The sequence below is a fragment of the Calonectris borealis genome, chromosome Z, assembly GCF_964195595.1.
Source record: "Calonectris borealis chromosome Z, bCalBor7.hap1.2, whole genome shotgun sequence".
In the NCBI taxonomy this organism is placed as follows: domain Eukaryota; kingdom Metazoa; phylum Chordata; class Aves; order Procellariiformes; family Procellariidae; genus Calonectris; species Calonectris borealis.
In genome coordinates this window covers 34,792,659-34,804,394 of record NC_134352.1, presented here as the reverse complement: position 1 = coordinate 34,804,394, position 11,736 = coordinate 34,792,659, and positions in this window count along the sequence as shown.

Genomic DNA, 11,736 nt, shown 5'->3' with positions numbered 1-11,736 from the left:
TCATATGTACTACTTCATATCATCTAATGGTGATGTGTATTACCAGTAGTGCACTATGCTTTCTAGTAGGATTTGAAGGGCACTTTGAGTCAGGTCGAGAGCATGTCCTGCCTGATTACAGCATTTATTTGGACTTTTTCTTCTCTTTGCGGTTGTGGCTCTCTTGGCTGACCCCTGCTTCCCCACAGGGCACAACACGTTGCCCTCTGGCCTCTGGTGCCCGTGGGGGTGACGCGGCTGCCAAGAGGAGTGCCACCCAGCATCGCGAAGGGATTGAATTGGACTCGTTTCATGTTGCTGGATCTCCAGCTTCCTGCTGCTCCGAGGAAGTGGCAGAAACGAGGGACCCCATTAAAGGCCCTTCACCTGCAAGTTGCCAACAACAAATGCCACAGTGCCCTCCTCTGAGCTCTTCTGTTTCTCCAAACGTCTCTGAAGAAGGACATCTCAGTTCATGTGGTCTTCTTTCTTTGTCAGTCCCCTTGGCTCCAGAGAGGCTGCAGCTTGGGGGCCAGGCGTAACTTCAGTGAGAGGTGGGCCTGGGATGACTCTGAGTCCCGCTGCATTTTGGAGGCATCTCCTTGTGAAGAGCATGCCCCGTGCTGGGCCAGGCACTTGTGGACATGCAGGGACTACTCCATGGCTCTGCGCCCTTCCTGGTAGAGAAGAGAGGAACTGGAGAGGAAAGTATTTTCCCCTGACCTTCACTCTTCATGACTACAATCTCGGCCTCTCTGTGTTTCCACTTCAAAACCAAATCTCAAGGAAGAAACTGGCAAAACCCTACTTTTCTGTCTAACTGTTACAGATTGGTGTGGGATTGGCTCGGCGGGAAAGATAGGAGAAAACCCCCCAGAGCGAGCCAAGTGCTGCCTGTGACCCCCGTGGGAGGCAGCAGGGGAGCCCAGAGGGCTGGCCAGCAGTGCTGGGGTGTGGGCAGAGCCTGTGGCACTTTGTCCTGCAGCCTCCCCGGGAGGCACGAGGTGTCACCGAGTGAACCCGCTTGCCACATGGGCCTGGAGACCTCTGCCTGGGCCCGAGCGACCTGACGGCGCCCTGGGAAGACACGGCCAAGGCCTCGGTGACAGGGGAGAAACACCGATGCTGAGCACAAGACAAGAGATGGGGGATGGAGTGGGCACTGGCACTGCGGTAACCCCAGACGCGTGTGCTGGGGGCCGCAGCACTGCCGGGGCGAGCGCCTTGGGCGAGGATGGCCCGCTGTGATGTCCCCGAGTGATGGACAGTGGTGTCACAAAGCGATGTGTTCTGATGTCACCGAGTCCTTGAGTGATGGGTTCTGTTGTCACCGAGTCCCCAAGTGATGGGTTCTGTTGACACCGAAGGGTGGGCGGTGATGTCACCTAGCGATGGATTGTGACCAGGCGTCCCTCGCCGCTTATATCCAGGCGCCGAGCCCCACCCAGTTGGCTCGTGTCTGCGCTCCAGCTGAGCGGTTCGTGAGGCTGGAGTGTTGAGCAAAGCCTTGGTGCTGGTGTCCTGACTCGGGAGTTGCTCCTTGCAGCTCTCCGCGCCCGACCCCAGAGCCGTCGCAGGATTTTCCCCGGCCCTGCCAGCTTCAGGCAGCCGGGGCACCCAGGAGCTGTGCTCGCAGCCGCAGAGGTGAGCTGGGAGGGGAAACCTCACCCTGGGGAGCTGGGAGGGTTTCCTTCTTGAGGGACCTGGGCATTTCTGCCATCCCTCCCCGAGCCAGCCAATGACTGCGGCCTCTCTTCCTTTTCTAGCGCAACACCGGCTGCTGCAGCGCCAGAAAGAGGGAGCAGTTCATCATCCCCAGCTCCCCCCAGCCCACCGCAGAGACTGGAGAGCATGGCCATGGAGGTAGGCAGCCGCTGTCCCATCTGCCTGGACGGCTGGGACGATGCTGCCTACGTGATGCCATGCCTCCACCAGTTCTGTTACCGGTGCATCCTGCGGTGGGCTGACAGCAAGCCCGAGTGCCCCCTCTGCAAGAGGAGAGTGCAATCCATCCTGCACTCGGTGCGGGCTGACAACGACTTCGAAGAGGTCGTTGTCAGTCCATCGGGGGTGGCGTCAGCATTGGCAGGAGGAGCGCCCAGGCACCCAGCCACCCCCAGCCCGCCGCGGCCTGTAACACCCCAGCCGCTGGCGGTGGAGTCGGTGCCCAGGGCTCCCGTGGGCGGCCTCCAGCCCGACACCTGGGCGTCCCTCTTTGATGACCACCCAGCTCTCCTGCAGCGCTTTCTGCCCTGGCTGCAACAGCAGCTGGGGCTGATCTTTGCGGAGGAGCCTTCAACGGCAGCCGTGCTGGAGGACCTCATCCTGTCCGTCCTGGGCCTCTTTGGGCTGGACGAAGAGGTCCTGGTCCGGCTGCTGCAGGCGAGCCTCCAGAATCGCGCGGCGACATTTGTGCGGCAGCTTATCAACGTCGCCGTGCGACGCTGCAGCGGGGAGGCCCGCCGTCTGCTGGGCCTGGGGGACGGCCATGCTGCCGCGGAGCGGGAGCGCAGCCCTGCAGCTGCTGCCCATCTGGCTGCCTCCCGAAGGGGGTCTCCTGCCCCTGGCCCAGCCCCCTCCGGCAGCCGCGCTGGAGCTGACGAACAGGACCGCTCTAGCACCTCAACCGCGGCTCTTCGTGGGGGTCCCAGCACTCCCCCCGACGCCCCAGTTCCCACCCGCGGGGAGCAGGAAGAGCCGCACGAGGGTCCGGGGGAGGCTGTGGCAGGTCCCTCCACTCCCAGCCGCGGCAGGGACCGCTCCCCTGGGGGGCCCCGGCGACCCCCGAAGAGGAGGGCCGGCAGCTCCCACTGCTCCTCCCAGCCCCCCAAGAGGCCACCCCGCCGGCAGGACTAGAACCAGGCCTCAGGAGCTGCCAAAACCGGGGCCGCGCCAGCAGCTGGGGCACGTGCTGGCCCGCAAGTCAACCAGAAGGCTCTCAGGAGCCCAGACCCAGCAAAGAAGATGGATTGCCCGAAGGCAAGCGCTGCCCAGCGCCAGGCCTGCGTCTCTGCAGCTGGTCCCGGGGCAGATGTTTCCAGCCAGGGGTCTCCAGGGCCAGCCCGTGCCCCACCGCCCATCAGCCCGGGCCCGGCCTCCTCCTCGCCGCACCCTCTGCCCCCGCGTCCCGGGGCTCTGCTCTCCTACCAGCCTGCACTGCCCGGCCCAGCCTCGCTACGGCGGTGCCCAAATCCCTCCTCCTGCACGGAGTCATGACTTGGTGCTGCTCTCTGCATCGCCCTGGGGCCGTACCCTGCCCAGGCAGGAGCCCCACGACGTTCAACCAGGGGAAGCGCAAAGTCCTGCTCCTGGGGAGGGACAACGCCAGGCACCAGCACGTGCGGCGGGCTGCCCGGCTGGAAAGCAGCTTTGCAGAAAAAGCCTGGACGTCCTGGCGGGCACCAAGCTGATCGTGAGCCAGCAACGCGCCCTTGCCATAAGGAACACTTAACGGTGTCCTGGGCTGCATTAGGAGGAGTTCTGCCAGCAGGTCCAGGGAGGTGATCCTTCCTCTCTGCTCGGCACTGGCGATGCCACACCGGGAGCACCGCGTCCGGTTCTGGGCTCCCAGTAGAGGAGAGAGATGCACATACTGGAGAGAGTCCAGCAAAGGGCCATGAAGATGATTAAGGCACTGGAGCATCTCTGCTCTGAGGAAAGGCTGAGCGAGCTGGGACTGTTTAGCCTGGTGAAGAGAAGGCTCAGAGGCGATCTGATCAATGTATAAAAAGGCCTGAAGGGAGGCTGCAATGAAGGTGGAGCCAGGCTCCTCCTGGTGGTGCCCAGTGAGAGGAGATACTGAAGAGCAGTCTGGACGTGGTCCTGGGTAAGCGGCTCTAGCTGTCTCTGCTGGAGCAGGTAGCCTTGACAAGATGACAGCCAGAGGTCCCTTCCAACCTCCACCTTTCTTTGATTCTGTGAAAGTATTTGAGTTGTGTAAAGAATCTATTCTAATAACTGCATTTGGGTTGTATAAAATAAATAAAGAAAGGAAAGTAGTACAATTCTGCTCTGCTTATACTTATTAGCCACCCTCAGGACACATACCAGGTTGTCTGGCACAGGTGCAGTTTCTGCTACTGCCTAAATGGACTGAAATCTAGCACTGCTAGGAAAGACCCGTAACCATTATGCTATAGGATAAATATTTTTTCTGTCGTCTGCTGATCTTGTAATTTTTATTTCAGCTGAAACTGTTCAGTCTTCTTGACCTTACTTTGTGAGTACTTCCCAGTGTTGTCCTTGCCTTCGAGGATAAAAAAAAAACCCCCTTGAAATACATTATTCACAAGGGAACAACAAGAGCAACAAAATCACACATCTCTACTTCCATTATTAGAAATAATAACATACCACGGCCAGTTGTATGGGCTGGTAAGAACGCATTTGGTACAGACGATATTTATTTTTCTGGTATATATTATGGACGATATACTTCTGGAAGGAAGTTCCTCATATACTTCCTCCCGTCCAAAAAGAAATTATGTTCAGTGGTTCAATTAGGGATGCAAAGGCTGGGATTCAAAATAAATTGTACAGTTATGACTGCATATATCACTTAAATCTAATCCCTTCTGCATTTGTGCTGAGACAGTTAGATTACATCAGATAGTGATGTCCTGCTTCTTCGGTACTCTAGACAGACTGTGGGCCTTGGAACACCATGGTGGTTTTTGCCAGCTGGCACGGCACTGTCATATGTACCTGGAGTACTCTCTCTATGGCAATTTTGTAAACAGTCTCATTCTAGGAGGTCAGATTCAAATTTATTGGGTGACCAAATCTCTACCAATACTAAAAAATGCCCAGCTCCCATTCTCTAATGCTTTGACGTCTGACTTTGGTGACCCAAATTGCCAAGCACCTTGCATCTTCCAGGACAATCTTTTCTGCTTTGCGTCACACTTCTGTTCATCTTGTTCACATACCATTTTCATTTTTCTTTGTTTTATTCAGAGGCCTAGAATAAACTTTCTCCAGATTGAAATGAAGTTACGCTCACAGTTACACAAATGTCACGTGGTCCTTGGTGTTAGAAATTCCTAGAAACACAGAACCAAACTTCATGACCAGCTTTCTGTATTAGGTTAAATTTGATATTAATTCTAGAAACAGTGATATCACATCACATATCTGCTAACATCACAAGATAGATAAACTCTCAGCACACTCAGATGTTTTCTGCTATTCATAGCATATTGACTGGTATTCAAAAGTCCTTTCTAGCTAGGCTGGAGTTTTTGAGCAATAATTAAGAGGTTCCCTTGCTAATCAATTGGCTTTAATTGAAAGAGAAAATTAAGCTCGAGCATGAGTAATCATGGATACCAACTGACTTAGCATATTTACATAGGGGAAGTTGTTATCCAGCAAAAGGTCAAAGGATAGTAAGGGTATAGAGGGCTACATGGATGAGAAAAGTATTCTGGCTGTAACAGAGAAGAGTGGCATTTTAGACAGTGAGATGGTTGTTACTAGAATACTGGCCACGTAGAATAACTGGCTGCAAGAGAGATGGAGAAGACATGTGAGGCTGAACAAGAGCTGAAGCTGAAGAACTTCTAGTGAAAGAGAGCAAAAAGGGAACAGAAGGAGATTGTACCAAACCTGTCACCTCTCCAGGCAAAGAACCATCTTATGGAGGATGGAATCTTTAAAGAAGCTTATATGACATGGTGCATAGCTATTTAGAAATACATGAAAGTATGCAGCAACATGTAGGTGCCTTCCCTGAGAAATGTGCATACACAACCTGGTTGCAGTCTGATTGTAATAACCTCACAGCTGCACAGTCCAGCCTAAGCTTTATGTGTTGAAATTTTGATGTTAATTTGAATCGGGTCTCAGAACCTCAGTTTTCCACCCAAGTCACACATGGCAGAGAACAAACAACATTTCACATGCTCTGACTGTCTTTGGAAACTATTAATTAACTATGTGTCAAATTTTAACAGAATTGGCCAAAAATTATCTCAAAACAGGTTTCCTTTGGTTTCTTTAACTGTTTTTCTCATTTCCATCAAACCTCCTCAAAGCAGCGATGTTCAGAGAAAGTGATATCCTTTTTCCCACAATTAATACCAGCAGTTGCTGTCAAATGAGACATCAGTTTAATCAAGCAGCTTCAGGGAGCTTAGAGAATGCAAAGAACAGGGACAGGATATGCTATAAATTACCATTTTTTTACTAAATCTGGTTTCACTAGGAAGTTCCTGATAAGCTCTGGTTATTAGCTGATAACAAGAGAAAAGGTCTTGGGTAGAACCATTTGTTATTGTTACCTGCACAGTAGAGCAATAGCCATCCTCATCCTGCCACGTGAGAAAATCCTTCTGAGTCCAATCTGCATTTGTACTCCACATTGTTTGGCAGCTGTAAAAATAATTTTATGCACATTCTGAGACCTCTTTGTTTTCACTGAAGGTAGCATTGAAGCAAACAAACAAGAAAACCAGCCTCCCACACAACGCCTGAGTTGTCATTTCTGAGCAAGAGTAGTTGTACTAGACAGTTTGAGCCCCAAGGAATTAGAGAGCTCCTAATTATTTGTAATTTAATATTTTGTTGAAAACTGATTCTCCCTCTTTGGTCTGTTGATGTCTCTGGATGGTCAAAACATTGCCATTCATGTCTTTTCAGGCATGCAAGTAAACAAAGATTACATTTTTGTTTAATAACTGTTCAAGCCTGAAATTAACTTTATATAGTCCAAGTAGGATTGTTGTGGGCGCAAACTGTGAGAGTTGACAGCATGACACTGATAATAAGTTGTCTAATAGAGGCCTCCCAGATCCTTTGGCATGGTAATGTAAAAACCACTTAAAGGAGAGAAAATAAAAATAAGAATTTCCAAAGGAAAATATTTCTTATGATACTGTATCTACTGTCCATAATGATCTTTGGTAAACTTGCACAGTGTGTAGTTTAGGTTCACTCTATACTCTCATTTTTTCCTAAAATCTCACATTTCAAAGTTCAGTGCAGCATCATGGATACTGGTTATCCAAGTCTGAAACAGAAAACCAAGGTCTTACCAGGCCTTTGCAACAGAAAAAGGGTATTTTAAATCTACTGAGTATGAAAAGCTGTTCTCCAATAGCAGGCAACAAGTAAGCCTCAGAATTACTCCCAGTTCAAGAACGCAGAAATTACTGTGATATTCTACTCAAATGCCAGAATGCAGAAACTAAGTCAGAACCCAAATGCTGGGATTTTTTAATCCAAAGTTTTTGTCCAGGCCAAGAGACCGCTTGCAATGAATTGCAGAAATTCACAGCTGAAATTCTGCAGTAAAGGTATTACAAAGCCATGCTCGCTATTATGCCATCCCATTTTTCATTCTGAATACCCTGACCTGTGGAGAGTCTCTCTTTTGTAGAAAAACTTTGGACAAAGCCTGGTGCACCCTAAATCTGTTCAAAAAGACCATGCTGTAGGCCAGTACCGCTGTAACGTGCAGTAAGTCATGTTCACAAACCCTCTTTCAGTTCTAGCCAAGGACGTTGAAGGAAATCTGGACAGTGCCTAAGTTACACATGGTTCCTTAGCATAGGAAAATTGTCATTTTTTCACGTCTTTATTAAAACAGTCATGGTTTCTCCTGAGTGTGACCTGGCACACTAGAGTCCTTATATACACATAATTCAGACTAGCCAAAAGGATGCTAGATAAGGAGTGAAAGCCTGACATAAACTAAAGCCAGGGAGTTGGAAGTCGGCACATTGCATACAGGCATACACGGGTGGTTCAGACTAGGAGCTTGAGTCCTGCGGATCCACTAAACACTGATGCTGGCACGTGTTAAATAATCACCCCTTCTCTACCCTTGTTGGCTACTTTCACTGCAGTTACACTGAAATACTGCTGCCTGCCCCCAAACTCCTGATGTTCCCCTCCATAACCCTGCCACCACCCCTTAGCCTGCTCCAAAGGAGGTGTTCTCCAGGTCAGAGCAGGGGGCTGCGCTGCTGCTCCGGGCTGATTTGCTTGATTCAGTGATTCTGGCAGAAAATTGTATCTCTGCTTAGTAAAAAGAGACTGCCTGAAGCCAGAGCTCTCCTCACATTTTCTGTCCACTTTCGCTTCCTGCACGCAGGAATAGGCTGGTAACTTGGTTATCTCAAGTGTTTCCTTGTAGTGAACTGCCACCATTAGACCACAGCCTGGAGGTAGGCTGGGTGCAGCCTTTCAGAGCATATGGGGAGGTTTGAAAGGCAGACACTCACATGAAGAATGAATATGCAAGAACAGAAAGTACTAGAGCAGATTAAAGCCAATTTGGCCAGGAAATCCTGAGAAATCTGCTCATGACCGTTAAGGAGTTGGTTTCCTAGATGACAGAGTGTAAAACATTCCTTTTAAAAATTCCAGCCAAAAATAGCAGTACCAGATTCCCCTCTGGCAGAAAGTTACTGAACCGCTACCTAGAAATAAGATAGCCCCTTGGAGACAAGAGCATCACCAGCCAGAGTTTCACTTCCCTTGAGATTAATCTCCCACTTGCCTGCCTAAGCTCAGTTACATGCAAATTTATAAAGAACAACCATAATTCAGATTTTCTAGAGTCAGAGGAGGAAAAGTCCTGGTCACCTGTGCATCATCAGCCTAGAAAGCTGAGCTCCTCTGCGATCAGTAGCAGCACCGTCACATACTCAGATACTTCCTCATTCCTGCAGGGTGTTCCAAATGCAAAGCACAGTCTTTAATGATACTCATTCTCTCCTCATCCTTGTTTATAAGAAGCATATGTGCCTATGTAAATTTACATATAAATATGTATACCTATGCACACATGCATATACATACATGCATAAACACACTGTACACACACACACACACACACACGTATATTAATATATGATCCTTAGCCTTTTGGCACTGTGATACAGAAATGGATCAGCTTTACAGAGATGATCGGCCAGCAGTTTGTCGATTGAACACAACTGCGTCTCCAATCAAAGTGCTTGCTACACGTTCCTCTAGTAACGAAAAGCCAGTGCCACCTAGCAATGTATCGTCCACGTCACCTCTGTAATATCAGGAAAGAGTAACTTCATTTTGCAAATGAAACGTGAGAAAGATAAATCTTAACGGGGAGCCTGGGTCAAAAAGAGTACTACAACCAAGCTTTCCTTTTCCTGGAGCAAGACCTTAATGATCAATCCATCATGTAGCAGGGAGTTCAACCACAGTAATTTTAAATACCTAGGTGGTAAGCAAGTGTGTATATCACCTATAGAAAGATGAAAGGATGAGACAAGAGTTGAACAATTAAAGACTATGTCCCTTTCAAGGAATATTTCCTCCCACTTCCTGCACATTTACATGCAATAGAGAAGGGATTTTGGCAAGAGCTTTTAAGTGCAAATGTGAAATCAGGCTTACAAGAGCAAAACCACTGAACCTCAGATAGCCATTCATTATTTAAAAATTGTTCTAGCACAAAGGTCCACCCAGTGTACACTAACCTTCACCTGCCTATTCTGAAGAATGGTTGCTAAATTGCTCCTTAAGACAGTGAGTATTTCAGTATTGGTTCTGACAGAGGTATATGGACATGGCGTTTCTGTAACAATTGCTGCAATGGCAGTCAACCCTGCAGTGTACGCAGGTATTCACCTTTGTCCGAAGAGCTTTCTGATGTGTGCTTGCCGCAGCAAATGGAATGAACCAAGAAGGAAGGAAAAGCATCTAGTGGCGAATCCGTGCTGTTCTTTGCATCTCATGATAATGCTTTATAGGGTTCCAGTACTTCACATATGATCCACCACTTCTTTTAAACATTTGCTTGCTATTATGAATGACAGCACATAAAAAATATAGGGGATTATTTTTCTGATCTCAATTGGCAACCAGCACTATTTGAAAAGGAGATGGGGTCTTCATTTTTCTTCCCTAATTCTATAGCAGTTCTTTGCATTTACGTTCTTTTTCAATGGACAGAGATCATATTGCAAAGGGTCAATGACATTTTTGCCTCTGAAGGCATTTTCAGAAATAAAACCACTTGTCGAGTTCAGTGTTTCGTGGACTAACGGTCAACTTCTGGAGCTGTAGAAGCAAAGAGCAAGCTGAGCATCCTTGATAAGCAGAAGATAATACTAAGGAACAATCATCGTGACTGACAGGAAGCTTGCAAATGCTACAGCGATTTCTGCCTGGTTTTAAAGATCTCTTGTTCATGTATATTGCTGTACACTGGTAGAAATGTTATGAAGGGAATCCATAGTAATACACGTATCTGAAGTAAAGTTACAAAGAAATAACCTTTTCAACACAGTTGTTTCTGAAGCCTTGCTGAAGTCAGTCTTATTACCTTGAACTGACCAACTGACATTTCTTTAGCGTGAAACTGATTCTTTCTTTATGCTGTGAGATACTTTAACGCTAATGGTTACTCAACATGTTTTGAGAATTTTGACTATTTAGCCTTGCTGCTAAAGGTTTCAATTATCAGAAACATGTTTTCTGGCCAACACCTACTAAACAGAAAGGGGGAACACCTAAGCAAGCAATGGTCAGCATTAAGATTCCTTGGAAGGTGTATGGAAAATGCTCCAAGCATACTGCAAAATACAGCCAGCTCAAGTTTTGTCAGCTGAAGAGGCAAATCCAGCTTTCTCACCATTGGGTGAAAGCCTGAGAACAGGACAAGCTTTCTAGAAGAAGAGCAGAGAGAGGCTGAGTTCAGAGGCAAATTCTTACTCTTGTTACTGTGGGAGGGATGGAGAGATTCTCTCTCAAAATTTCAGAGGGAGCAAGCAACAGGGTTAGTGCAGGGACTATTTTCAGTGCACAAATTTCAGTGAATAAATGTTGATTTATTTGTTGGTTCCATTTCCCTCCTGGAGCAGCTGGGATGCAAATTAGTGCTATTATAGCAACACAGAGCAGTTAAAGGCAGAATTAAAAGCTCAGTCAGAAAGAGAAGTCTCAGGACAATAAACTGAAGGAATTACGTGTGCTACCATACAGAAGTTAGCCCTAATCAGATGAAGAATCTCTGGGCAGGCTTTCTCTATTGGAGATGTGTCTCAGGCCTTTGACTACTGCTGTGCTGCTGAGAAACCCAGACATTATCACAGCAGTACAACCACCTTAGGTCATAAAAAACCCAGCAACTGTGCATTTCTACTTTATTTTGCTTGTACTGAGAGACAGAACATTGTTGCAAGCAACTTTTTTTAGGATCCTTTCACTGGAAGAACTTCCCCATGCTTTGTGAGATTAGAAATATCTTAAAAGGAACAGTTTCCATGCTGAGATAAAGCAGCTCACTCAGAAGCACAGGGATGGACTTGGAAGATAAATATTACAGGCCACTTGAAGCCTCAGCAGCAGCAGCTCAGGCTGGTAGTATACGGAGTTCTTCATAAAACAATCCTAACAAACACATGTAGGCAGATTCTTAGAAAAGATGTGCTGAAGTCACGTTGGACCAGTAAAAACCAAAACTGAACGCAGGACAAAGGGTGGCAAGCAAATGGTTCCTAATACAGAGCCAAATGAAATCATACTACCTTTTGCAGTGCAGATAAACACATTTTACTGAAGGTACCCTTTTGCCAGATTTGATCAAATGGGCAATCATTTTTCCCTACAAAGTTAAATTTTAGAGTCAGTAACAACATGAGAGGAACAAGGACACTTGCACTCCTAGCCCCAAGTCTGCCAGAAGTCAGCTGCAGGCATCGTCAGTGCAATCACAAGGGAGACACACACACAGACACATACATCCTTAATATTAATTACAGCTTG